Source organism: Pezoporus wallicus, unplaced genomic scaffold (genome assembly GCF_028554395.1).
Source record: "Pezoporus wallicus isolate ANWC-B61680 ecotype Strahan unplaced genomic scaffold, APGP_CSIRO_Pwel_v1 contig_8188, whole genome shotgun sequence".
In the NCBI taxonomy this organism is placed as follows: Eukaryota; Metazoa; Chordata; class Aves; order Psittaciformes; family Psittacidae; genus Pezoporus; species Pezoporus wallicus.
The window spans coordinates 2,493,896-2,520,192 of record NW_026640104.1 but is presented as its reverse complement, the minus strand read 5'-3'; the positions used below and the strand labels follow the sequence as shown (position 1 = coordinate 2,520,192).

The 26,297-nt window shown below is 39.4% G+C and overlaps 1 long non-coding RNA gene across 1 annotated transcript in view; it reads left to right on the top strand.

Moving 5' to 3' along the window:
* The first annotated feature begins 328 nt into the window (after positions 1–328).
* LOC130603517 (uncharacterized) overlaps positions 329–26,297 on the top strand; it is a 66,296-nt gene continuing 40,327 nt past the window's right edge. Inside the window, exons 1-2 of the long non-coding RNA XR_008973199.1 lie at positions 329–389; positions 11,730–11,846. This is a non-coding gene — a long non-coding RNA (uncharacterized LOC130603517). The remainder of the gene's footprint in view (positions 390–11,729; positions 11,847–26,297) is intronic.

The window sequence follows — 26,297 nt, the reverse complement described above, 5'->3', positions numbered from 1 at the left end:
AAATATGGGCATGCATTAGCTGTAAAGGTTGAAGTATTTTTATTTTCAAACCCGTACACTCTGAAGGTGATGATCCAGCCTTCTTAATGTAAAAGTATTTATTTTAATGAGCCAAGAATAAGGTGGAAATGGAATCATTACACGCACTTTTTGACAGCACAAAATCAATGAACTTGTGACAGCAGTAATCAAAGTAACGTCATAGCAATTTGCCTGTGCATTATTGCCAGCTTTTGATACTTTACTGTAGGGCCAACATACTCATTAATCTATCTTCTCTTTGCAGTCTTCTCTCTTGGGCTGATAATAGTGATCTTGCACTTTGAGAGAAGAAATATGGGGGGCAGCATTACATTTTTATCAGCAGAGTCTTTGCAAGCCACAGGTAAGTACATTTTTGCTGTGCTCTTGTAGGCATTAATAAGATGCACATCTACCAATGTACTGCAGAACTGCCTTGTGGACACTCTAATGACCCAGCTATAAGATATATGTTCTCTGAGCAAGTTGTCTCTTTTTATTTCCTTTACCCCTAAACAGTGCTGAATTTCATCCAACAGCACAGGTCCAGTTTCTGAAACACTTCCTGGTGCCTGTTACTTCTGGCCTCTTGCTATTTGCAATTATCATCAGACCGATGAATATAAAAAGTATAATATTAGTGTATATTCTCTTATTTATGAAGATATATGATTTTATTCCCTAAAAAAATAAATAAAAGCTCTTGAAGCATCCTTATCTTTTCAGTTAAAAAATTAAGACTGCTTTTTGCCCATGGGCTATTAACTTAGGTGTGTATATTCCATATATTTTATCCTTTTGCAAATGAACCTCACATATTTTGTACTGCTGTTAATTCTACTGTGTGCCTACGAGCTCAGAGGCTTTAATAAAACATACCTGTATGTGGCCTACTTCTGTCTTCCTTTACTGGCATTCATTAAAAACAACTCCACTGAACTCCATAGCACTAATCCTGGTCTGAAACAAGAAAGCAAATTAGGCCAATACGTTTACTGTGTCCCTGCACATCCTCTACATTTCCAAAGTGTCGTGGCAAATGTAGCCAAGTAATTTAACTAAATATGGGAATGCTAGATGTATGAAATCATCTGTTACATATTTCTTTATATGAAGAAAGGTTTTTGTGCGGGATTCTTTGCACACCCAGATTTTGAACAGGTTTGGAGCCACACTGGAGTGATATTTTCTGTAACATGTAATTACGTGTCCTTTGGGAAGCTTGGGCTCTAGTGAGAAATCCAGGGGAACGTTGCAGATGGAAATCAATAACCAAAGCAATACTTGAGATCTGCAGAGCTGAAATGCTGGATTTTTTGCATCTAGCAAAGTGAGAAACATATTTATCAACAGTAGAGTTTTCTGTTAACATCAGTGTTGTTGCTCTCTGCAACTGCTGATTAAGAGCTGAATAGATTTATGGTACCATGGTAGCTGTACAACTTAAACTACTGAAGATTAACAGGGAGATGGCCTGAAATGAGAGTAAGTGCTCAATTTAGCTCTGAAACTTGGCTACATCACATGTGAAAACTTGAATCAAAAATAGCACCAAAAGCTGACGAACATCTTGGCGCAGAGATGAGCGAGTTTTAGCAGCAGGTATTGTTGCCCAGTCTGTCCATGTTCAGAATAAAACCATTTTCTCCCATGGGTGCCGATGCGTGGTGTGCATGAGACACAAGAATGGCTGTGAAGATGTCAGGGTACCATGTAGGTAGTTCATTGTGGAAGTGCTTAACCACTTGTCTGCACTGGGGAAGAGGGTGAGATAACCAAAAGCTCATTGGACAGTAGCCATTTGGCCTTATGTAAGCTGCATGTGGACAGACAGAGCTTTTGAGAAATCACTGGGGGAATTTAGCTTGTGCTAGGGAGGCAGCTGGTGACTCACCTTTCTAAATCAGTGGAGAGGAGGGAAACTTTCCGAAAGGACCGAGGAATGGCTCAAGCTCTTCCTGTATCTCATCAGGAATTTAGGAATGAGACTTGTGAAGCAGAAGATATCCCCAAAATCCTGTATATTTGCTACATGAGAAGAATTTTTTTTTTTTGAAGTTGAAATGGATTTTTTTTTTCCCCATTTAAATGAGATTAGCATCAAAAAGTATATGACAGTTTGAGTTTTGCGTGGCTTTCAAGTAGCTATTTTGCAGACGTCTCCAGAATGTCAGCTTTAGAAAGCTATGGATGAACAATGAAAATTGCCATGTAAAATCCTTGGGATAAACAGCACAGACACTGCCTTAACTGTACTACCCTATCAGTTTAAGAAAGCAAAATACAGACCTGGGATAATGAGAGCTAGCAGAACACAGCTAACAGTTTCATTCTGAAAACTTTTCACCATCTGATGTTCAGGGTCAGCTGCAACAGGAACTTCTGGAGAAGATGCTCATGCTTGTCCTTTGGTTGAAACAGTAATGAATTTTGTGGTTAAGACCCTATGCATCTAATAGGGATTGGCTCTTTTTTTCCTGGTGTCCCTTTGCAACATGTATTAGCACAGTTAATTTGCTTTGGAGCATGGGGCTTGGGCCCTAAACGGGCTGGATGCCTGGTTCTCACTGAGTTTGGTGACCAAATAACTTGCGGTTTGAGTCCCAAAACCACTTATTGGTAGCCAGCAAAGTACTGCTCGTGCTGGGTGGAAATGCAGCTAATGTTGGTTTGTTACCAGGCCTGGAAAATGGATGGCATTCCCAGGCAGCCCTGGGGGGAAGCAAAACTCTTGTTCAGGAACCATTGCATTGCTGCTTAGTCTTGTCACTGAATCTATAAATAAATCTTGGTAAAGCCCTTTTGGGACTATGTGCTTTAGGAAAGTTTTTGAGGTTGGTTTGTCATTTATTAGTATTCTACCCTTCAGCAGAAATTATGACAGATGGAAAAACAGTTGCAACAGTACTTGCTCTTGTGTTTAAATATCATTAATGTATGCTATAATCTCCATAATACAGGCTGTATTCAGAGACCCATTAGGCTTTGATTTATGAATTAGTAGTTAGAAAATAATTCATTTCAGCAACATTCAGTTTATAGACCCGGATGGTTCATTATAGTGAATGCTGTTGCATTCATTATGTACCACAGAGGAATATAATTTATTTAGGACAGATGTTTTTTTAACCAGCTAAAATGCTAAAACATTTTACTAACCTCTAAAATGCCCTGAAAGTGGAGATATTATCAGATTTATTCCTGAAGAAGTTACCAAGTTAAGTTCAAATTAGTTCAGTGTTCTGGGTAAACACCTCAATCTGTATAAAATCTGAGTACAGATAGTGCCTTTCCCAGATGCTTTGTTGGGAGCAGCTCTCAGGAAATATGGGGGAGTCAAAGTACATTATAAAGTCTCACTAAGTATCTTGATGAATCTGAGCAAGCTGCAGGACTTCATCATTATCCCCCTATTTCCCAGCATTGTCATTTGCAGCTAAAATGGACTTCATTACTTGTGCCCATGGGAAGTAAACACAGGTGAGAAAGTGACTGATGGATAGACCTTGGCATCCCTTTTTCAAATAGTTTCTAAATTGGAAAAAAATACTAATATTTCCCAGAGGGGCAAAGAATGTTGATCTCCAAAATCCAGAAATAGAAAAGGTTTCATTCTGGGGCAACTGAGACTTGTTTTAAGACTTGAAAACATTTAATGTTGATTTCAACCCCTTAACTTGTATGTAACAATAATAAAAAAAATCTGTCAAAAATATTAAGAGAAAAGATAATTTCAAAGCAGGGAGGAAAATTATTTTCATTTCCAAATGCCCAAATGGAAAGTACAGAGCGGAAGAATGGAAGATATTATTTTCTTGCAAATCCTTTTCTTTTTGGCAGATTTGGCTTCTTTTTTGATGAAAGTTATTTTAACTGAGAAATTCATAGACTTACGCTATTGACAAGCATCAGACTTGCTTGGTGAGCTGCCTGGTACCTGTGTTAGCGTGGTCTCAAGAGCTGGATGAATGCCTGGCGGAAGCATCAGTGGCAGTAGGGTGCAAAGACGTGTGGTTCCTGGGGGTGTAATAGCCAGTCTGATGTGTGCCCGTGAGGATACAAGTTTGAAGAGGATTTGAGAATCTAGCTTAGGGACTGGGTAATTCTGCTGCACCGAAGCTTTAGGGAAAATCTAGAACTTTGGAAGAAATTCAGCTCTTCCCTTTGAGGGTGCTGAGGCACTGGCACAGGGTGCCCAGAGAAGCTGTGGCTGCCCCATCCCTGGCAGTGTTCAAGGCCAGGTCGGATGGGGCTTGGTGCATCCTTCTCCAGTGGAAGGTGTCTCTTCCAACCCAAAGCATCTCTTTCCCCCCAAAGTGGGCTTGACTCAACTCCCTTATATTGGTATAAAGTAAGAATTAGTCTACAAACTTGAAAGGGATTAAGGAACAAGAGGCAAATTGGGTTTGGTTGTGTGGTTTGGTTTTTTTTCTTTTTCCTAAGGAGTAATACAGATTAATTTAGCAGCTTTTATATCTTCAGAGTCTTGTTAATGTTGCTGCACAGTAATGGAGGATGAGTGTATTAATATTTTATTATTGCTATTATTATTATCTGTTATTAGTACTGTTTGCTTTGACATTAGTACTATCTTCTTTTCACCAAGTATTCCCTAACAAAAGAAAGATGTGAGGTTTGAAAAAAAAACCTGTGATTTTTTTTTTTTGTTTTTATTACAGAGTAATTAAGGATCAAGTTTTTGCTTTCTGGTGAGAAGAAATCAGGTTGTAATAAAGGTAGAAGCTGCTAAAACTTGTGTCTGAGAAAACCAGCAACTGTTATCCATGCGGGATAACATGAAAACACCCTCCTGGCCTCTTGTTACATCATTGGAAAATACATCATAGGTCAATACACATCTTTGAAACAGGCATGATTTTACTGGATTTAGTGGAGGGTTTTTTCCCATCTGTTTTAAACCTATGAATTGGGAAATGGATTTAAGCCCTGTCATTATTCTGCAATAACAACTGGTATGTCAAAAAGTAAAGGTAAGCAAGGCCCGCTGTGCTTTGTCTATGATGTACCTCTTGCAAATATGCAATCCATGAATATGTTAGTGTGAGATGAAAGCAGCAAGACTCAAAGGCAGGATAGTTTCCTTAGAAAATTGTTGGGAAAATATGCTTTGGCTTCAAGGTGAAAATGTTTCATACAGTATTAATGAATTTCCCCTGTTGTAATTGCTACAGGTCAAACCCATGCATGTTGTGAAGATAAGTACCCCTCATTTCTACGGGGACACTGATTACGGTAGTTGCTGCTACAAATTGGCATGAAATGACATTGGATGTCAGAGAGCAAAGCTTTGTCACTGTAATTCCTGAGTTGCTCCATATGCATTGCAATCTTCTCCTGCCCCTGAGAAAGAGACTTGTAAGCAAATTGAGAGCAAATACCTAACTGGATGTGTACATTCAACACCAAGAGTTGCCATTCAGAATAGCTTTTACCATTTTTACCCAAGTTCTTGATACCTAACTTCGGGCTTTCAGGTTCAGAGAGATTTGAGTCTAACAGTTCACAAATTACTTGCTTTTGTGGGCATAGTCCTGGCCAAATAATGAACAGCAGCAGTCATTCTGAGATTAAAGTGGTCCAAGAAGCTTCTTAAACCAAAACCAGCAAGAACAGACAGGGTTTTGATCCCAAGGATGCTTCCTGATAACCTTTTCTGGTGGATGGGCTCTAGATATAGGACTGTTTTATGGTTGGTTCTATTTTTAATTACTGGACAGTACTTTTACATCCTATAGCTATAGGAGCAGAGATGAGCAACCTCCTATACTCTTATGCCATATATATACAGTGTTCCTTTTTCCTTTTTGTCTGTTTGAAGCTCTAGAGGACAGGTCTGTAACTTTACTGTTGTGTGAGCTGGGGATAGAAATAAGTGATAATAGAAACATCTCTCTCCTGGTGTGCTGGGGAGTGCCAGGAGCAACCTGGTGCTCTCTCTGGAGCAGGGTATCTCCCAGTGCTCCTTTGGGCATTATCCAGACTGCTGCTTTTGGGGGAGATTTCAGTTTGTACAAGGTAATCCCAAGTGGTCAAACAATCAAATCTGCCCCAGCGCATTCTTTTTGCTTGCACCGTTAATGCTCCTGTGCAGCCAATTCCTTATGTTTCTCTTGGTGGAAACAGATTCAATTTCTCCTTGTTTCTCCTGCCTCAAGTGAGACAAACCACCTAGCTTATCCCCACCTGGCTTTCATGGGCTGCATCTGTAATTACTGCTTCCATGCCTTTTTGCCTGGCTGCTTTGGAAGGAAACTTTAAGTCATTCTAGTTGGGAGGCAGAAATGTCAAAGCTGCATTTTTGCTTGCATCTCTGTACTTTGTGTGCTTTCTTGTGTCAGAGCCTGGCAGATATAACTTCACCTGAAATCTGCTGCATGGAGGGAGGGATGCTCTCACTTACCACTTTGTCTCAGATTCTCATGGATCAAGTGAAAAAGAAATACGTCTGTGATCACTGAAGTTCTTGAATGTCACTGAGCTTGAAAGTTCAACGCAAATTATAAGCAGTCACTCTGGCACAACTGTGCTGTGGATAAGGAGCATGTCCTTGGAGCTGCATTGCCCCAGGAGCTGACAGAGATGAGACTACGACCACAAAAATGCCAATGTTTTATTTCTCATTCCCTTCCTGTACCATGGCATGAGCCATCAGCTGGTGTTTTACTGAGTACAGATCATTTCCCCTCGCTGTGGCCTTGCTGCCCTACTTAGAAGCCTAAAGCAATCTTCATACTTGCCTGTATGTGTGTGGGCTGAATGCAGGATGAAGGCTTAGTAACACTGCTGGTTCACCAACATAAGGAAAAAAAAAGGTGATCTTAAGCATCCTTATCCATGTATAAACACAGCTGAGTCGCAGCCTCTTCATCTCTCATGTACCACAGGCTATTTAAGTGTCATGGAAGGAAACAGACACTTTAACCATGAATATCTGAAAGATGGATGGCATTGAATCGGTGGAAGGAGATGTTGTACAGTATTGTAGGCTTTGAAAAGTTGGAGCAACTTGTACAGTTGTGGGCCTCAGTACAAAGAGCCGAAGTTTCAAGGTTTTAAACTTGTTTTGCAAGGGCTGAACACAGATCTGTCAAAGCCAGTGGAAAACAGAATGACTTCTTCAGTGAGGAAAGCACAAAGTGCTTCCTAGCAGCTTGGCCTATGGGTATGTGCACTGGGCTCTCTGTAGACACAACAAATTTGCCATTACCAGAGTGGTTAAGTGTGTCTCAGACTGCAGCAAGGGGAAGAGCCCATCCATGGGGACATGAGGAAGACTGGGTTAGAGTCCATTAATGACTTGGTTACTAAAAAAATTAAAGCTAATCCACCAGAATGGATTTGCCCACTCTTTGTTGTTTAAATTTAGAAAATGAGGTGATGAAAAAGCATGCAAGGAGGATAGAGAGAAGTAGACTTTTTTCCCCTTATGTCTCTGATCAAAGCAACATAGCCTTGTGTATCTGCTATAAAATTCTTTCCAGAGCAATTGAGACCACTTTCCCATTGCAGATGTCAGGGGTATTTGTTTCAAGTGGGGCTGAGCTATACTTTTTTTCATAAGAGAGTGAAGTAATTGATTTTAATTAAACTTTGTTTTGCTTGGAGTGTTAGGTAGCTCATTAGCTATTTTCAACGAGCTATTTTCAATTAATTGTTTTCAATGAATCCATCCCTTACTAGATTTCCTTACGTCATCAATAACAAGGAAATAGCTTCTTTTCAAATTGTTACTCTATTTTATTAAATGCCTTTCTTATAACTAACAATCTTTATCCTCCTGTCTGCACAGACTGAAGGATCCTGACAGTGCAATGTGAAGTGTGGCTGCAATGCACATGGGCTTTTGTGTTGGTAATTCCAGTATCTTTAGTAGTAGTTCAGTCTGGAGAAGAGAAGGCTCAGGGGGGACCTTATCTCTAAAACTGCCTGAAAGGAGGTTGAAGTGAGGTGGGCGCTGGTCTCTTGTCCCAAGTAACAAGCGATAGGACAACAGGTAATGGCCTCAAGCTGCACCAGGTGAGGTTTAGACTGGAGATTAGAGGCAGTTTCTCCACCAAGAGGGTGCTCAGGCTTAGGAACAGGCTGCCCAGGGCAGTGCTGGAGTCACTGTCCCTGGAAGTGTTCAAAAATCATGTAGACGATGCTCTTAGTGACATGGTTTAGTGGTGGCCTTGGCAGTGCTGGGGAATGGTTGGACTTGATGATCTTAAAGGTCTTTTCCAACCTGGTTGATTCTATGATTCTATGAATGTCTGCTTTGTCTCTTTTAACATCATTTTTAAATGGCAAGCGGTCACATTTAAAATCCACAAGACAAAAACATGTTACAAAAGATGCCTGATGTCTCTGGTGGCACCACTAATTTAGAGTTTACAGAAAAGCGTTGAGCTAACAAGGTCATATCTCAGCACAGTATTTAAAGGCTGCAAGCCTGCTGCCAAGACTCTTTTTAAGGAAAAAAATATCCACACCACTTGATCATTTTCAGAGTTATTTGCAGACAGATTTTTTTTCTGGATAGTTTCTGTTGATTCACAAGATTCAATATTCATTATTCCTGACTGGGTGATTCTGCAGCAGCTCTTTCCTCTGCAGAATCCATATCATAATAGAGAAAAGTGGGGAGCATCGTGTTTTTGGTGGATGTCCGTGAAGTCCCTCTCTACTGAAAAGAAAACATTTGCTCCTGGTTAAGCAATGAACAGTTTGCAAGAAAAGGATCAGGTCAAAGTTCCTAAAGGAGAAGGTTTCAAAGGTTTAAACCAATTAATGCCTGAATTTAGTCTCCAGAGGTGCGTAAGTGTAACCTGCAAGCATAACTGAGTATCTGCGATCGTTGCAGGATTTGACAGAGCAGAAGTGTGATTATTCAGTGTTTAGCACAAGCGTGATGCACTTTTTAGTTGATGGCATTCTGCAGGTTGCATTTTCCACAACTGTGTCATTCCTCACTTGTGTTTTATTTTCTCTTGGGAGAAAGGAGAGTCAAGGCTGTAATTATCATCTGCTGGGGCAGCTCAGCTGTGAAAGTCTCTTTATTGCCTTAGTCCTGACTGGGGGAATAATCCCAGGTATCAGTGTACTTTTTATTAACTTTGCTGCAAAAGAGAACAAACCTGGGTTTACTGATAGAGGATAATTCTACCAAATGAGATTCCATTTACCCCTGGACTTCATCACCATGATTTTGGGCTCAAAGGAGTTACAAGTTACAAATCCACTTCAAAGCAGAAACGTCAAATACGCAGAAACTTTTGTGTCCACCGGCCTGTGTTCTGATGCCTTTTCATAACAAGAATCATTGTTCTGTGGAAATATACACCTTGGAGACTGGTTTATGTCCCTGCCAGCTCCTGTGGAAAGAGTATGTCTATGTGTTCAGGAAAGGCTGGGGGGGAGAGCAGCAGCAGGTCTCTGGATGACATCTGAAATGGAATGGAGGTATCTAAAACCAGATGTAGGATGTCTCTTTGGGTGGGAGTCAGCTTACATGAACGAACTTAACCCATGAAGGGAGGAATTTGGTCTACTTCAATCTATCAGTATCCAGTAGATAAGAAACTTCTTGCTATCCTAGAAAAGACTGTGTATGCTAGTGGGCTGTACTGCCCTCTGAGGGTGTCCATCTCTCATAAATGGTAAGAGAAACTAGACGGCGAGACTAGACTGAGAGCCTCACAGGTGACTAAAATCAATGGGAATCCTATTTTAGGAAGCTGAAACTGCAGTTTGTCAGCTCTCTGCTTAGTGGTGTGCCTGGTTTCCTTACAGATTAACAATTTAACAAAGCCATTGGTTCACTGGTCATGCTGCTCTGGGTCATGCTGGGGTCTACAAGGTGCTGATGCCTGAATAGGTCTAGCCTGGTTCCAAGCAATCCTGACATACTGATGCAATTGAATCTTTTGTAATAGACATCTTTATTTTGAAAACCCAGCTGATGGGATAAGGAGGAGGAGGACAAGAGAGACCATTTGATACTTGCCTTATGTAAACCAGCATTATGGTTAAAGAACTTGTCAAAGCAATGCCTGACCTTCCTTGGCAGGTGATGGAGTTAAACCCATGCTGGTTTTCCAGGAGCATGTGCTAACCACCAAGCTACTGCTTATATCAGTTTTCTTGTGCATTCCCTTTTCCTCTGACCACCAAAATAAACCATAGCAATTTCTGTTTAAGATTATTAAAGAACAGCAGCAAGCATTCAATACACAGAGTTTGAGGCAACAGAAGGGGTTAACATGGACTTTTTGAAAGGCGAAGCAGTAATCATTATATTCCCTGCATTGAATTTATACTCTCACCAGTAGCAATCTGAATTCTGTTAGCTCATAGTAAGTTTATGTTTCTCTGAATTCTGCTGGTGGTAATTTTCTTGCTGGGTTGTGATCATCTAATGACTGTTCTTGTAGGGGGGGAGAAAATCCTTTTTAAAAGTTACACTACCACATAGTCCTAGTTTGGAGGCATCGTAAATTGGTTTACTTTAAAGCAGTGATTTTCAACAGATTCCAGTTACTATACTAACATCTTTGTCTATTTTTCCTCCTCTTCTTTTTGTCTCATTCCTTTATGAGCATTCAGTTTCATGAACAGTGAGTTATTTTTCATGGGTCCAAATCGTATCACGCAGCCCACCTCTTTTTCTCACCTTGCTCTCTTTTCTCACCGAAATATTTTTATTCTCTTCTTAGTGATTCAAAGAAAATGTTCTAATGGTTTTAAAAGAAGGGGGTGGGGGAGAAGTGAGCTAAAAGACAATAATACATCCACAGGCAATTGTGGAGGAAGGTTTGGGGAATCCTTCAAATTTGCTTTTGCACATTTGCAAGATTACTAGTAACCTTTAAAGGTTACTATTAAAGCAGAGAGCTAAGCATGAGGCGGTAGCTCATAAGGCTTCGCTATTCACATGAAGGTAGTTTTGAGCCTACTCACTGTAACGCTGCCAGTTTGTTCACTTATTCATGCACTTGTGAATCCCAGCCCATTAGGCTGAAGGAATCCTCACTGCAACATATGGCTCCCACGCATTCCAATACCACACAGAACCAGAACTGCCATTTGTCAGGAGCTGTTGTAATAAGCAGCGACTTGGAAGCGAGTTTTTCCACTTCCCAGTTTGACCATCAGCATCCTTTCCTCTCTTTCCCAATAGTAGCATCTGAAATGGGAAGTTTAATATTTGAGGCTCTTCAGTTTTGTGCCATGGTTCCTAAGGGAAAGCCGTGTGTTCACTGGCATCTTTCCCCTGAATCCTGAATAATAAATTGTGGCTCTCAGCATTTGGGGACTGAGGGAATTTTGATTCATGCCAGGATGACAGGAAAGCTGTTACCTGTGTCTGATTCATTTCACAGCTCAGTGAGGCCACAGGTAGCTATCCTGAAAGTTGCTATTCAGAACACACCACAGAGCACTAAGAGCAAATGCCAAGGATGCCTATAAGGGAAACAGTGAGATACCTTCACAAACAGAAGCTCAGGCTAAGCTGTTACACAAGGTGTGAGAAAGCATAAGGAAAAATTATAGACAGCCAGCTACAGGGTGTATGGGTCTCTTGTTAATCTGAAAGTACTAAATTAATTACAAATTAAAGATTAAACGCATTTCCTTTGTGGTGACATAAGTTCAATAAGCAGAAATAATGAGAGTTTCAGCAAACACTGTTGCTTGCTATAGGAAAGAGTTTCATCTGTAATGAAAAGCTGCCAGAATACCCAGTAGGACAGGCCAGCAGTTCAGTAACACTGAAGTCCAGCAGGAAAAGGACTTTATTTTCTCTGTGTCTCCGGGGAGATGAGGTACATGATTTGTTCCTTTCATTTCTGCAGATCATCACCTGTATATGCAATTAGACATCCTTGTCTACTCGTGTCTGGAGTAAAATCTGTGGAAGTTTCACTGTTGCTTACAATGAATTTAAAATAGACACAAAATCCCAGTGAAATCTTTGGCTTTTTAGCACTCTGTTTAGCTATTTTCTCCCAAAACTAAAGGATTGAATGATGGTATTTGGTGTAATAGTTTTCAGCTATTTTGCAGGTATTTTTCATACAGTATTATTGCCTGTTTTTCTGACAGTGTAGTAAATCATGGGTTGCCCCAAAGTCACGCTTTGGTTACAAAGAAGTAAACACCTTCCTGTAGGAATAATTCAAGCAAAATGAATAGTTTTGCTGACTGACTCAGTGAATTCTGAGTAGATGCAGTAGGCTGGGTGTATATGTATATATATGTATATATATAATGTTGATAACATGATCACTGCATATAGAACTGAGGTTGATTTAGAGATAGAGGGGAGACACTACTAATGAAGAATGTTAAAATTAGAAACAGTGATTTTGTAGTTTAAAGTCTTTTGACATTTATTGTGTTCATCATCACGGTGAGTACGTTTTAAAATAAATTGTATCTGAATTAGGATGTAGGTTACATTAAAACAATTCAAAGCAAGAGGAAAAATACACTTTAGTAGCATCACAGCCGCATCATGAATGCATCTGGTTTTGGAGGAGCAGCAACTTTCAGAAGTCTGGTGCAGACAGTTCATACTCTGAGGTTCATCTTGGGCTCTTTGCATATTCAGCTCTAATTTTTATTTTTATTTTTTAATTTATATAAGCTAGAAACAGTTTTTACAAAAAATCTGCATTCTTCATCTCACTGAATGGTTCCACCAGACAACGCTCTAATAATGCTTATCCATAACCCACCCCTAAGAATGTCTGAACTAAGAAAACCTGGCATACAGTTGTGCACGTTTCATTGGCTGCAACTGCATGCATGCCTTCAGATTTGTTTGTGGACTCAGATGTGCTATATCTGCATGTGAAATAATGTTTAAGGAATTAACTTCAAAAGCAAGCTGTAGGGTCAGGAGAGAGCAAATTAATTGATGTGAGCCAATTGAGTTGGAAGAACTTAAAAGACCTGGGGAAGAAACACTGATTCATGTTCCAGTCTGATTAAAGCACGTTTTCTTGGGTTAAAAATGTTTTTTTATGAACTTTAGAAGAGTGGGCAAACCAGAACACCCACAACTGAATACAGAAATAGTTCATCCTATAAAGTGTGTGTGAGGGGGGTTGAGCACGATAGTGCTTATAGACAGGTAATGGCCAATAAAGAAAATATAAGGAAAGCAGAAATAGAAGGTTAGAGAGCTTTTCAAATGGAAAAATAGTATTAACATGTTGCCTTTGTTTAGGCTTTCAGGAAAATTAAAATCATATGGACACTTTAAAGTTTCAGCTGGATGGGGCTCTGGGCCATCAAGTCCAGGTCATGCTTTGCCAAGAAAGGTTGGACCAGATGATCCTTGAGGCACCTTCCAACCTGGTATTTGATATACCTATGACATCAAATCTCAATTTAATAACAAGTCTGACTACTAATTAGAGCAAGTGTGAACAACTCAGCTGGGAGAGCAGGACACAAAAGCACAGTTAGCCCATGAAACATAACAACAAAGCCGAAATGCAAGGAGGTGTCCCAGATAGAGCACTGTTTCCTTCCCTGCACGTTGGATCTGGTGCTGCAGACACACATCAAGATAAGATGTAGTGAATTAAAGTCAAGCTTTTGTCTGGCAGTCTGCATGATGTGATTGCACCGACTGATTAGGGATTAAAACCTTCTGACAACTGAACTGCTTAATAACTGAGGTTTCCTAAGGTAAAGGCTCAAGGTAGGTGGACCGTGGAGCAATTAGTTTTTCTTTTGGTAAAGGAACACTTGGAAAAGCCCTGAAAAGCACCTGTGTTCATTAGAGATATTTTATTTCTCATTTCTTTATTTGAAATCTTACCTTCCTTGCAGAATTAAACATTGACCTTAAAGCATCTGGAGGGGAGGGAGGAAGGAAGCAGGTGGGCAGACGAACTCAAATGCATTGAGATTTAACTGGTTTCAAAATGCATTGGAATTATTTCCCTGAGAAAAATTTTCCACTTCTTTGCAATTATTGGAAACAGCTCAGAGGTGGATTTTGTAATAGGTGGTGCTTAGAAAAAGCTGACATCTACCAGACTCTAATGTTCAGAGTAGAGGGAAAAACTGGAGCTGAAAAACTTCTTGACAGGACAGTTTGAAGTTCAGATTCAAAGCTAGATCCTCTTTTTAGGTTTGAACCAAGTGTGGTAACCCTTAATAATATTAAATTAATATTAAAAATTTGTAATTTCTCAGTTTTAAAGATTCCTTGAACTTATTACTCCTCCTCTCCGAAAGTTACACACAGAAAGTCAGAAGAAATTGCTTTCCAAATGTGAAAGCATCAGTGGTATTAGAAGTCAACCTATATTATTAGCATATTTCTGAAAAGAAGCTCTATGGTTTAAATCATGCTTGTTTGTCAGTGTGTTCCCAGTTTATCTTTCCCTTATGTATGATTAAGTCTGAGCTAATTAGTCTAGAATTACTTCAGAATTACCTAAATAAAGTGATTGTTTAGCATAATAAAGCCAGTAATTAGTATAATTGTAGAGATAACGTTAGCATAAGCAGGAATACTTCTGTGGGATGTACAGTCAAATTGGGATTATGTGGAGACACCTCCCTTCAACGATGTTATCTTGAGTAGCTCTATTAACTGGAAACTCTTCTGGTGGTAACTTCTCCCCCCCCTCTTGAATAACCACAGTTCTTCAGACCCATAACTGCAGCAGCTTTGAGCTACAGATAATCAGCTGTTTGAGCCTTCAGCAGTCAGGCTGGTGTCGATAAGGTAGCCACAAGTTTCCATCAGAACAGCCTGATTATCTCTGTCCTCATTGAATTTGCTGTTCCTTCTCCATTAGTGCTCTGAGAGCCCCAGTGGCACTTGGCTCTGTTTTCAGTCTCCTTCTGCATGCTCTGAATTGCATTAGCAGCACCATAGGTCTATGTTGGAAGTAACACGGAGCTGTGTGCTGAGGTCACAGTCTCACTGGTCATTTAAGAGACTAAACCCAGGTTTTCTAACTCTTAGTTTCAAATAAAATGCAAGTCTAGAATGGGCTGTGCTGGGTAATCATCTGACTTCTTTCCAACAGCCTGGCCAGACCTGCTCATTGCCATCGGAGCAAAGAGATCTCAGTTTCAGCAGCCTTATCTTTGAGGTTGTTTTGATGGGGTTTTCTGAAGGTAACTGCTGCCAATGTGAAAATATTGACTTCCAGAGGGGAACTGCCCCAAAGGTGCCTTAGGAAGTACACTGAAGTACTGTTTATGTGATGACATGCATGACTTCTAGATCCTCGCTAGCCTAGTTACGTGCTTACCATTGAGCAGCTTCAAAGCATCTTCATGGCTTAGCTACAATTCAGGCAGGATCAGTAGACACAAAGAAGGGAGGGTAGGTGTTTTCCAAGCAGTGAAGCTGGGGTGGGCAGGTGGTACTTACATGTGTAAATTCCATCAGATTCGACTCACAGCTCAAAGGACAGTTGAGAACCCAAGCATTAATTATGGAACACAGACTAATGATTCCTTTGAATAAGAACTCGAGTCACTCAGAAAGTGTCATCTGGCAGGATCTCAGTGAGGATGCTGCAAGACCCCTTGAGGATCATGTACCTGCTGTCTACATATAAGGAAAGCACAGGGATCACAAAGTTTGTGCTTGCCAGCACCTACGGTTTTGTCTGGGTTCTCTGAGTTGGCTGAGGTCTGACTCGGAGGTAATTTTGCTTTCTCTCACTAGCTGGCATTTGAGTGCTTGGCTTTTTCAGTTTAGCATAGATTTTAGTTGTCAGATAAATGACAGATTTCCTCCAGGACTGGCTGAAATGTGGCCTGACCTTGGTTAACAGTTTGCTGTTTCCCAAGACATGAAATATAATTTAATCATGAATCTTATAATAAAATCGGCAAGAGGTTCTTATGTGTTAATTATTTATCAGTATAAATACTTTCTGTGCAAATGAGGGAGGTGATTTAAGAAAGTTAACCCCTCTGACCTGTATTTGAGGTCATATATAGAGTATTCAGGGGACTGACATAAGCAAACTCTATGTTGCTATCTTTCTTCACAGACTAAGGATGCCATTGTCCTCATCTGCTGCTGTAAGATTTCCAGGTCTCACATCTCACAGGGGAATTTAAAACTCTGTTATAGTTTCCATGTCATAACTGGATAGTGATAGTTAGATATTAGGACATTGGGATATTATTTTCACACCCATCTACAAATCACGTTTTGCAGTGTATAGGTATGGAGAAAGGCGATACAAAGTCCCTGTAATTCATGGTTATAAAATTAAACCGGAAAACAAGCAAAGGGTCATTGTAGAAATGGTGGTTTTGGGAAAAGCAGCATCTTGTTGTCACTGAACAAGAGTGAGAATCAGAAAACCTGCACCTTATTCAGAAAAGGTCATTTGTCTTGTTGCATGATGTTGGATAAATAATTTTAATGCTTTTATTCTGTTCCTATTCCCACTTTTTGACTGTTTCGAATGTTACCTGGAACCTTTTCTCATCATTGTCCCTACAGTGCTTTTTACAGGACAGTATTAGCCTGTAGCAGGAATTCCCAAGTTTCACTGGAAATGGTATATAACATCAACTGCAGTGAGGACAGTTTCTTGCTGTGCAAGTCCACAGTACCAAGCAAAAAGGGTCCCATTAGGCTGAGGCAGTGCTTAAATGTAATAACCCTATTAAGTGTTAGATATCTCCCCCCCAGATATTCTCCAAGCAATATATCCAATCAGAGAAACACACTCAAAACAGCATCCTGGCCATGTTTTTTCCATTTTTGCTTCAGTAAATGACTTCCTAACACTGTACTTCAGAGGGGAAAGTCATTTCCTTGCAAGCTGAAAGTATGACTGTCAGTGCAGTGAATAAGGGAGTGCCAGCCAACACGAGGCACTGCAGTTTTTGCTCTGAGCAATGATATAGATCAAGGTCTCATCAGGTAATCTGGAGAAAAGGAGAATCTGGCTGACTATCATTAGAAGTTTCTCACTGATGTAACCCATGAATCTCTAAGGGAGAACCATAGCACTGGAGATACCTAGCTAAGGACTGGCCAAATCAAGAGAAAATGTACTGCAGGGAGTAATTTTTTACTGGAAGAGAGTTCTTACTCTGTTCTTTTATATCCCCCTGTAAATAAAAGTATGTTTTTAGCTATAATTTATATTTAGCTATAGAACATAAAGGTGATTTGTGTCAACTTTATAAGTACTGGAAAAATAACGTGTTTTTTTTCACTGCAGCTATTACATTATTGATATTTCTAGGGCAGATTGTGCCACCCAGCAAAATTTACTTATAACATGTTCAAACCAACCCAATAACATCAAACAAACCCTCGCAAATAAGCCAACAACATCAAAAAGAACCTCACAAATAATCAGAATCCACCAGCTTTAAAGTTTCAGTCAATAGCAGAACTGGGTCATTACCCAGTTCTTCCTATATGTAGATTTGTGGACATGGCTTTAGTACAAGTGAGTGCTGTAGATGTGGGAACAACTGTACTTTAGAAAGGACAGGATGAGTGCACAGACTTGAATACACTTTCAAAATATATACACATTGCAAAGTATTCGTCGCTGCCATGGACAGTGGGATTGAGTGTGCCCTCAGCAAGTTTGCCGATGACACCGAGCTGTGTGGTTCGGTTGATAGGCTGGAGGGAAGGAATGCCATCCAGAGGGACCTTGACACACTTGTGAGGTGGGCTGATGCCAACCTCATGAAGTTTAACCATGACAAGTGCAAGGTCCTACACCTGGGTCGGAGCAATCCCAGGCACAGCTACAGGTTGGGCAGAGAAGAGACTCAGAGCAGGCCCAGACTGTAGATGCAGGAGCTATTTCCTTATAATACACATGTAGCTGACAGAAATCGTTAGTACCTTTTAAATTATTTTTTTTAGAGCAGACATTTACCAACGGCCCAATTATCTGAACACCCAGTCAAGAAAAACAGAGAGGGAGGGAGGGCAACAACAACAGAACTTCCAGAGAAAGCAAAAGTAATATAAGGAGGAAATTCTTTCCTGTTAGGGTGGTGAGGCACTGGAATGGGTTGCCCAGGGAGGTTGTGAATGCTCCACCCCTGGCAGTGTTCAAGGCCATGTTGAACGAAGCCTTAGTGTGAGGTGTCCCTGCCCATGACAGGGGGGTTGGAACTGGATGATCTTAAGGTCCTGTCCAACCGTAACTATTCCATGATTCTATGATTCTGCCTTTCAGTTTTATTGCAGAAATTTCACAGTGGGAAGTTTAGCTGGTTCTTCTGGACCAGTTGCTGAATTTTGTTCTCTCAAGTTGGTATCAGTTTGATTATTCCTGAGTCTGTGATATGATCAATGTTTACAGGTTTGCTAATATAATTAGCTGTAATAATAACCCAATATAATAATAACAGCCTCAGATCCTGGCTGACAGGCTCATAGAGCTGAGCTGCCCCCAAAGTGAAGAACTGGAAGTTCTGTCTTGGATTGTTCTACAGACTCTAGGCTGGCACTTAGTGTGGTTATTCCACCTTCTGCTGTAGGACAAGTTCAATAGGTGCAATTGTGTAAAGTTTTGCTTCATTGAGCAAGACCCTTGTCACAAGTTTCTTATCACAACGGTCTAAGAAATCACAAATCTGAAGGATTCTTTTGTTTTTGAAATTTGAAACGTCAGCACCTTAAAAATAAGTTATTGGCCCATTTTTCTGCCATCTTTTTTTGACATTAGCACCAAAATAGCAGGCTAGATGGTTCTGACATTTTCTTTCAGTTTCTCAAGTTTTAAAAGTGGAGCATTAACTTAGTAAGAACTGTTGGATTCCATGATGTGAGGCATTTTGACTTTATTGCCCAGCAAATCAGTAAGCAATAGCACAACACACAATAGCATCTAAAATACTGCCATTGCTAAGCAAATAATAAATGCTGTGAAATAAATGGCACAAGCAGATGGCAAGAGTGTGAAAAAACCCCAGCCTTGGAGTTTCTTAAAAGTTCTTTTTTATTTTATTTTTTTTTCTTTTATTTTTTTTTCCATATCAAAGAGCCAAAATTTTAATGAAAGTTTTGTGAGTTCTGAGACAATTGTGAATACCCTGTGGAACAGAGCCCCAAAAGCAAAGCAGCAGTGAGCTCAATTCATGTCATCGATATACCGAGAAATAGAGAAGCACCACTTAGCTCTGTGCCAAGGTTCAAACTGCAATATAGGAACCTGGAATCTTTGACACATATTTTAACTGGCAAAAAGAAGCAGTTAGCATAGTTTATCTTTCTCAGATGCTCTGATTCTACACTGTATTTCTGGGCAGTGTAGTGAGTCACTGCTTCCCATTTGTCATATTCTTTGAGATGCTGATCCAGCCTGGTGTCACGAAGGGCAGTACTAAATAGATTATGTTTCCAGGAAAGTACATTCAAATGTCGAGCATGTTAGCTGCATGTAAAAACAAGGTGAAGTCAACAAGCACTGCAGGTAATTAGAAACCGTGCACTGGAGAGGGGATGAAGTGATCAGCAGATGGCATTTTTCTTATTACTTCTATCAGACCATGGTACTGAGGTCACAGTTTTGACCTCATTTTGGCTCCCCTTTGACTCTAATGCCAAGTCTGGATGACAGTTACTATAAGAAACTTCTGTAACAGGCAGCATGGAAAGGACCAGGGAATAAAGGCATACACTTTTGCAGTAACTCTGCTCTTGTTCTCAGAGCTAATAATTCTTACTAAAAACTAGTAAATGGGACAAAAATATTCTGTGGTAGATCCCCCCAGTGCTCTGTGAATGTCCTATAGTTTTAACTCTTGGCATGTGGAAAATGGAAAACTCTGTTCTTGAAAAGGGCAGTAATTTAAACTGAATACTAGATGTTGCAAACGCAATTACTCATACGCGTGTTTTACATGCCTAAAATAAATTAACACAATTAAGATTTTTTTTTGGGGAAAAAGCCAACAAAAAATGCTTTCTTGAAGCAGTGAAATTTATGTTGTGTGAACGTTATCAGGATATTCTTAATCCAGTGAAACTCTTAACCCTTGTTTGTGTCAGTGAAATTTTACGATGATGGCTTAGTGACTTTTTCTGGCTTAGCTGTCCTAAAGTCTTCCTGCCAACATAGCAGTTTGAAACAAATACATTTGTCATATATATTTGTTAAATAAATTAACCTTGCAGTAAATGTGTTTCCTTCAGAATAGTCCTTTCTCTGGTTAGTCCCCCATGCAAGCATTCACCAAATGGATAATGTATATGACACATTCTTATTTATTCTTAATACATCTATAGTTAAGACTGGAGGCTATGAAAGAATAAGAGAATATTATTGTTAACTAGCAGAATAGGTTTTGCTACTGTGTGAGCTTGTGTTTAGTCTGTGCATTTGGTCCATATACAGATGAGTTATGAGCCAAACAGTTTAGGGCTAAAATGTGAATTACCCAATATCAAGCTGGGATAGACCTGGAGAATGGAAATGTATTGGAATACTTTCAGAAGCAAATAGGAAGCAGAAGAAAGGAGTGGAGCTGTGGAGTGGCAAGGAAGGGATGTACTTGCCTTAACTTGTCTTAGTGTTCAGCAAGGTTGGTGACTCTGTGAAGACAATGATCAAATGAGAGATCCAAAGGAAAGAAAGAGAAGAGAGAAAGAAAGCATTATGGGATGTTGACTTAAGGGCAATTGAAAATATATGAACAAAATTGTGTTACTTTGACTACCCTCAAGCCCAAGAAATTTCTGCTTATTTGCAGAGAAGTGGGAGTTCTAGATAATTTCCATCCTAATATTCTGAAAACAGATGCCTGGAGCAGGACTTTGCATTAAAACCAAGAAATATTTTATTACACTTCTGTTCAGGAATGCAGACTGGAGCAGGGAACTAAAAACATGTTATATATATATATATTATTAAAGAATTTGAGGGAGAAGTGATAAGGTCTGAACCAGTCATTTGCTTTGAATTAGATGGGAGACAAAGCTTTAGAAACAGATTTGTAGAAGAGAACAGCTTAAATATAGAATTAAAATGGGAAAAAAAGAAAAAATATAATGTATGTCTACAAAACGTGTATTCTTACAATCATATCATATTTTCTTTGATAATGATATTAATAAAAAAAGGGAAAAATTCTAGTAAATTGAACTGTTGGGTTTTTTTTCTATATTAGTTGATACAGTATTACTTGTGAAGTTATGTATTAATTTGGGTTCAAGAGAACAAAGTGGTAAGTGGCTGTAAGGAACCAGCAACAGGCAGTGTTCAAAAGGAAAGTACTGGACTAGATGATTAATTTATTTCCTCCATGAATATTTTTAGGCTCCTGGCTAAAGAAATGTGAGTAGGTTCATAAATTCCTTGTTGGACTGTAATAGATGAAAAGAAACAGGCAAAGAAAAGTCAGAGAATGCTGGAATAGTTTGGGTTGGAAGGGACCTTAAAGCTCATCCAGTTCCAACCCCTACCACGGGCAGGGACACCTTCCACTAGAGCAGCTTGCTCCAAGCCCTGTCCAGCCTGGCCTTGAGTTGAAGTGCATGTTCCTAAGAGTAAATACCTTGAAGAATAACAAACAGGTAAATATGATACAGGTTGAGTTGTAAAGTAAGGCACAGCTATGAGGAAAGATGAAGAAATCACTTCAGATGTGCTTTAGTAGAAAAAAATGTGACCAAGGAAAATGCTAATGTAGTCAGTAAAGAACAAAAGCTATCAGTCCATGGCACCAAAAAGGGCAGTGTTTCAGCAATCTTTCTGCATCAGAAGCAAGTAATTAAGATAATTACCTTTGAAAGGCTTTGGAGAATAGGAGTGTTTCAGAAGAGAAGAAATGCAGATGTAGTTTCTGTCTTTAAAAATATAGCAAGAGGATAAAAGTATGGTAGATTCTAAGAAAATAAATTCCAAGAATACATGATACACTTGGATTTCTATAACAGTGCAGACTAAATTATCACATACTCCTTGTGAGACACCTGGCAGGTACCTATGTTTATCACAGGCCATGTGAATTTTCCAAGAGCAATCTCTGTCAGCCAAAACAACGTATCTCTTTGGAAAGGTAATGGACATTATGAACAGACCAGACCCAAGAGATGTCATGAATTTTGACTCAAGAGTTTGTCAGTAATTTCTGTGACATTTTCCTAACTACAGAAAAAGTCTGCATGTTTGCTATAGGATGGATACAAAAGAGGCTAATGGACTTTTCCTGGCTAGGTTTTATTCCCTCGGTCAGGGTCAAATTGTATTGAATAGTTGTGTGTAGGGGTCAGATTCAAATTAATGATTTAAATGATGGAATAGAAGGTGTTTGTAATTGAATTTACAGGCATTGCAGAGGAATGTGGAATTGCAGAGACTACGACTATATTAGAGAACAGGATTAGCCTTTAAAATTGTGGTCATCTAGATAAATGGTCTGAATCAGCTAGGACAGAGTTCAACAAGGAGAGTCCTGTGTACTACTCAGTGACTAGAACCGAACTGTGTAACTACAGAATGGCAACTACTGAGAGGCGATGGAGTAAGAACAAGTCACAGGCTGATCGTGAGTTAAGAATAGCATATTTTTTCAAAAGGAGTCACCTGTAATGGGGTGTAAACCCAGGAGGATACCCTGCAAGATCATGGGCTCTCCTACCAGCCTCCAAATCAAAACCATAGTGCATTCACAGGTTTCACTGTGCACAGAAACGGGGGCTCAGCTGTCACGGGGAAGCAGCTGTGAGCTGATGCATTCATTACAAATGTGGGCTTTGTTATTCTCACATTGTCACTAGAAACATCAGTGTATTATCAACATATCCTCATACTAAACCCAAACCACAACACTAGAGCAACTGCCAGGAAAATATGTAACTCTATCTCAGGTGAAACTAGGACAGCATAAAAGATTTCAAGAACCAAATACAAATACACTGCAGAAAGAAGAATAAACTAATTGCCCAAAAATGTTTTGCTTTCCAAACCAATCGACCTAAAGTAATGGACTGAAATAGTTTTGAAGATGGGGACCAGCAATGCAGTTTGGTTTATACCACTTAGACAAAAGTTTATTAAAACAGAAAAAAGCAAGAAGAAAACGTGCAAGGTTTCACTAAGCCTCCAATCTTAGACAATATCACAGTTACCATGCCAATATGCTTTTTACGTTCCACATTACGGTGTCCAATTATCAGTTTAGTCGAACCCAAGAAACTTGTGATTCTAAAGTGGACATAACCCAGCTTTCTTTTGGCTTCTTAGCATTCTTCAGTATAATTTGTTAGAGTAAGAAGATTTTCCCATTTCTCTGCTGCTTCCTGGACTATCATACTTGCAGTGTGTTTGTCAGGTAGAAAATGTTGGGTTTGTCATTGGACTTGCAAAATCTGTTTGGAGGCTACAAATGTAGTGAATTGGCCATGGGGTGAATATTTAATTCCTTCCTTATTTCACCATTGACATGCACCATTGTCTTTAAACAAATAATCGATTATTCTGCTTCTGTTCCCTCTTGGCAAAGCTGAGACAGTGCTTTACCGATAGAGGTGGCTCAGTGACATTATGGCATGTCATTCAATGAGTAAAAATTCTGCTGCAGTTTTGTACAAGCTATACTGTTTGGACTCTAAGTGAAATTATGGTTCACTCTGGCACCCATTGCCAAAATTCTTTATAAAATTTCAGGCAAAAAGAATGAGCTGGGAAATTATTTCTTTACTAAAACCTCTGGAAAAAAATGACAAGTTTTTATTACAATAAATTTTTATTCCAATAATAGTTATTAAAAAACTCTCTATTATTATATAATAGAAAAAAATGTGCGAATTATATTATAACCTTAATATACGATCTTATATCAGCTTTGAAATTAAGACATGCCAGGGAGAAAAAAAGTAGTAGTAAAGAGAAAAAAGGATCTAAGACAATAGATTCTGCTCATTTTAGTATTTAATTACTATTTAGTAAAATAGTAATTTTAAGTTAGCTGAGTGTCTGTTTGTAGGACCTTGTCGCACCTTAGTACCTTCAGTTTTAATTCATTATTCTGCTAGAACCCTCAGCCACTTATATGAAAGGAACAGCCCGTTTAGAAGGAAGAAATTTTCACATAATCCAACTACTCCAGTATTGTGGGAGAAAGATGAAAGGCATTGGCACTTAATAAGGCAATGTCTTCACTTAGCAGCCAGAGAACGAACGTCCCTTTTCAGCGTTTGACAACATATCTGCCTGTCAGTGACTATTAGCAGTAGGCAGTCCTACAAAAACATGATTTCTTGTGATGGCACTGAAATGTGAGGGCTGTGTTTTCCTCAGCACCTGTCTAGTGGAATTAAGCTGACTACGTGGTCTACAAAATTATTTCTTTCAATCATTTTCCAAACAGATTCCATAATCTTCATTATAGCTTGCGGTGATCTGGCATTTTATAAACAGGAGTTGCTCCACGAATGAGAAGAACTTTCTGGTACCATTCCCAAGATGACCTAGATATTTTAAAAAGGGAAAATTGGAACTTGTGTATCTGCCGATGGTTGTCATAGTGGTTAAAACCGGTGATGATAGTCAAACATCTATAGTCACGCATCTGTAAATATACAAAAAGTGGTTGTTTAGAACTTCAGTGTGCCGTAGGATTTCCAAGGTCGGTTTCTGTGTTCATATAATATTAAGGTAGGGTTTGTTCCATTCCACTTCATTACTGTAAAGCAAAATCAAACAATAAATAGTATGAAAAAATGAGACAATTAGGATTGCAAACTTTCCTCAACTGCTCTATCAGCAGGTCAGGATAACAAGCATCTTGTGATTAATAACCAGAAAAGATGTTTTTTGGGATTAAGTACTTCACAAATAATGCCAAAGAACTATATGCAGCAGGTTTCATGCTAATGCAGTTTTGATCCACATCTCCAGCAGCCATAAACTAGCTCCAGTACATTGCCTTTTGTGAAATAACACTGATTTATACTAGCTGAGAATACTTTTGCATTGTTGGAATTGTTACTGCATACTTTCATTGCACTAGCTACGAAAAAAACAAGAAACAGCACCCAAGGCTTATTTATAAAGAGTTAAAGATGTAGCAGTTAAGTAATGCAATGTGTTTTGAAGCTAACCAAGCTGCAGGCTCTTAAATTGAGTTTGCAGATAGGGCATCGTTTTGGGGTTAGGGCTATTTAGCAGAGTCCTTGCTACTGGAAATTAGTACCATAGCTCCTAGTGAACTTAATTTCTCACTCTGGCTGTTCATCAGGACTTGTTTTTCCTGGGGGAAAGAGGAAAACATATGTAGAATAACAAGGAAATGGGTTGCTTCTTATTTAAGAGCTTTAGTGGACTGTTAGAAGAAAGTGGCAGCCCTTGCTTGGCTTCTTTTAGCGCCACTGCTCTTTCCAAAATAGATTTCATACACTCAGACTCCTGCAGCTCTGTACAGTCCAGTGATTACCCATAAGAAGTGACACATACATCCAGACTTCATGTTGTTTACCTTGTAAATCTAGATCATTTCGTTTCCTCCAAAGCAACAAACTCAACTCTGTGTATAACGGTATGTGATCTATATTGACAATATGTGATTTACTAACAATCGTATGTGTTACTGCCCTGATGTAGTGTGCTACATAAATTACATTTACTTCGCCCCTTTCTTTGGTTTGTAAAACTTCCCAAACCATAAAAAGTGTTAATAAAAATAACAACAGTGACAGAGAACTAAAAATGTTTCCAGAATTCTGCAGTTTCTCATTCTTTCCTGAAATAGCATCTGGGTGCCTTTTAAATTCACCGATCTGCAGGACCTTTCTCAGTGTTTTGGCTCACTTTGCTCTTTCCTTCTCCATGTTGTTTCTCATGCATCCAGTCTCCAGCCAGAGCAACCCCTGAAGTTCCCAAGGATAAGACAGAGGGTGAAATCCCCCTTGGTGTTCTCCAGCACCAACAGAAGAACCATAGGAGTGATACAGACTTGTGTCCAAAGAGGTACTGAATTATTTTGTTGATTCCCTGAATTCTCTAGGTTCACTTTCTTTTCTTTAGACTTCTACTGCTATACCAGATATAATGGGATCTCTTCTTGATAAGTAAAACTTTGTCTCAACTGGGAAATTATGTCACTTCTCAGTGTTAATTTGCTAAGACTTGAGCATCACTACAAGACAAAAAGAAGACTAAAATGTTCTAAAACTGATCACCTCAGTTACTTTGCCAGTTTTAAGTATTCTTTGGCTCTTAAGCATCATTCTCTAAGGAGTCCTGCACTTGCTTTTCCTGCGTTCTCTCTCCTACAGCCAATATTCTTATTCC